Genomic DNA, 2,500 nt, shown 5'->3' on the forward strand with positions numbered 1-2,500 from the left:
TTGAAGACCGCTACAGGCATCCGGTTCCATGGTGTAATGGTTAGCACTCTGGACTTTGAATCCAGCGATCCGAGTTCGAGTCTCGGTGGAACCTGACGCTGTGCTTTGCGCTCGTTTCTAGAAATGTGTAAGAGCCGGTAGTTGGAATTGTATATGCAGAATTTTAGCTAGGATCATGTAACGCAAATTGTTAATAGCAGTCCACACGTGAATGGGGGACGCTCCAAATGCTTATGCTTTTGATACTAGGATTAATAACGGAACGTAAGGGGTTCAACTGCGAGAAGACGCCCTCAGCTGTTTCTCCCAGCAGGAAAGACATCTCTCCGTTTTGGGTGCTGCATGCGCATGCATTTTACAAACGTGCATGCGATGTACTAGTTCCTGGGAAACGAATAGAATCGCTGTACGTGCCAGTCTTTACGTATAGATATAAGTGAGCGAAGACGGCTTAATCCTGCCACGTAGATTGCTTTCCACATGACGCACTTGCCAGTCTCTTGGGCCGGTGGCCCACATGCAGTTTGTCCTGTTGCATGGCTTACTTTCAGAAACTCGCAAGTTTATCGTAGTGTTTGGTTGTCGCGAAAGTGAAAAGTAGGGCCTGTCCGGGATTTGAACCCAGGACCTCCTGCACCCAAAGCAGGAATCATACCCCTAGACCAACAGGCCGCACAAGGAAGCACGTCTGCACCCCGCCACCTACTGACATCTTGCCGCACTTGCTAGTTGCAGCATACAATCTGGACGATATTCTCAAAGAGCTTTCTTAATCCGACACCCACAACATGAGCTGTGCTGAACACCAGTGTATGTGAATGCTGAAAGAGCTGCTAGAGTTGTGTGTCAGTATTTCGACCGTGTGAAGTGCAAATGTTATCGTGTCACGCACTATCCGCCCACTACGTAGCGTTCTGTGTCAGCACGCAGTTTTCGACAGTACTCTGTGTCCATAGCTGTTTCCATAGCTAGGCTGCTTCCAGCACAATGCATGCACCATACGAAAGTGGCCGTTGCGCGATTTTGATTACCTGAGCCTTCGACATCACTTTATGTACGAATACTGGCAAGAATTCTTGCTACATTCGAAGGTGCACCTTCCACTTTCAGCCTACCTGGTTGCTTCATTTGCCACGCAAACACTTCATGAGGACGCTACATGAAATAACATCGCATCTTATTGGCTTAATGACATGATGCTACTGAATTGAAGACCGCTACAGGCATCCGGTTCCATGGTGTAATGGTTAGCACTCTGGACTTTGAATCCAGCGATCCGAGTTCGAGTCTCGGTGGAACCTGACGCTGTGCTTTGCGCTCGTTTCTAGAAATGTGTAAGAGCCGGTAGTTGGAATTGTATATGCAGAATTTTAGCTAGGATCATGTAACGCAAATTGTTAATAGCAGTCCACACGTGAATGGGGGACGCTCCAAATGCTTATGCTTTTGATACTAGGATTAATAACGGAACGTAAGGGGTTCAACTGCGAGAAGACGCCCTCAGCTGTTTCTCCCAGCAGGAAAGACATCTCTCCGTTTTGGGTGCTGCATGCGCATGCATTTTACAAACGTGCATGCGATGTACTAGTTCCTGGGAAACGAATAGAATCGCTGTACGTGCCAGTCTTTACGTATAGATATAAGTGAGCGAAGACGGCTTAATCCTGCCACGTAGATTGCTTTCCACATGACGCACTTGCCAGTCTCTTGGGCCGGTGGCTCACATGCAGTTTGTCCTGTTGCATGGCTTACTTTCAGAAACTCGCAAGTTTATCGTAGTGTTTGGTTGTCGCGAAAGTGAAAAGTAGGGCCTGTCCGGGATTTGAACCCAGGACCTCCTGCACCCAAAGCAGGAATCATACCCCTAGACCAACAGGCCGCACAAGGAAGCACGTCTGCACCCCGCCACCTACTGACATCTTGCCGCACTTGCTAGTTGCAGCATACAATCTGGACGATATTCTCAAAGAGCTTTCTTAATCCGACACCCACAACATGAGCTGTGCTGAACACCAGTGTATGTGAATGCTGAAAGAGCTGCTAGAGTTGTGTGTCAGTATTTCGACCGTGTGAAGTGCAAATGTTATCGTGTCACGCACTATCCGCCCACTACGTAGCGTTCTGTGTCAGCACGCAGTTTTCGACAGTACTCTGTGTCCATAGCTGTTTCCATAGCTAGGCTGCTTCCAGCACAATGCATGCACCATACGAAAGTGGCCGTTGCGCGATTTTGATTACCTGAGCCTTCGACATCACTTGATGTACGAATACTGGCAAGAATTCTTGCTACATTCGAAGGTGCACCTTCCACTTTCAGCCTACCTGGTTGCTTCATTTGCCACGCAAACACTTCATGAGGACGCTACATCAAATAACATCGCATCTTATTGGCTTAATGACATGATGCTACTGAATTGAAGACCGCTACAGGCATCCGGTTCCATGGTGTATTGGTTAGCACTCTGGACTTTGAATCCAGCGATCCGAGTTCGAGTCTCGG

At 48.1% G+C, this 2,500-nt stretch overlaps 5 non-coding genes across 5 annotated transcripts in view; 3 read left to right on the forward strand and 2 right to left on the reverse strand.

Annotated features, from left to right (window-relative positions):
• The first annotated feature begins 22 nt into the window (after positions 1–22).
• On the forward strand, positions 23–94 carry Trnaq-uug (transfer RNA glutamine (anticodon UUG)). The gene has a single exon. It is a non-coding gene; the product is annotated as a tRNA-Gln (tRNA).
• A 506-nt stretch (positions 95–600) lies between these two features.
• Positions 601–672, reverse strand: Trnap-ugg (transfer RNA proline (anticodon UGG)). Its single transcript has one exon. It is a non-coding gene; the product is annotated as a tRNA-Pro (tRNA).
• A 557-nt stretch (positions 673–1,229) lies between these two features.
• Trnaq-uug (transfer RNA glutamine (anticodon UUG)) lies at positions 1,230–1,301 on the forward strand. Its single transcript has one exon. It is a non-coding gene; the product is annotated as a tRNA-Gln (tRNA).
• A 506-nt stretch (positions 1,302–1,807) lies between these two features.
• Positions 1,808–1,879, reverse strand: Trnap-ugg (transfer RNA proline (anticodon UGG)). The gene has a single exon. It is a non-coding gene; the product is annotated as a tRNA-Pro (tRNA).
• A 557-nt stretch (positions 1,880–2,436) lies between these two features.
• Positions 2,437–2,500, forward strand: part of Trnaq-uug (transfer RNA glutamine (anticodon UUG)) — a 72-nt gene continuing 8 nt past the window's right edge. Inside the window, exon 1 of the tRNA in view lies at positions 2,437–2,500. This exon is cut by the window's right edge and continues 8 nt beyond it. This is a non-coding gene — a tRNA (tRNA-Gln).

This window comes from Schistocerca cancellata, chromosome 2 (genome assembly GCF_023864275.1).
Source record: "Schistocerca cancellata isolate TAMUIC-IGC-003103 chromosome 2, iqSchCanc2.1, whole genome shotgun sequence".
Lineage (NCBI taxonomy): Eukaryota > Metazoa > Arthropoda > Insecta > Orthoptera > Acrididae > Schistocerca > Schistocerca cancellata.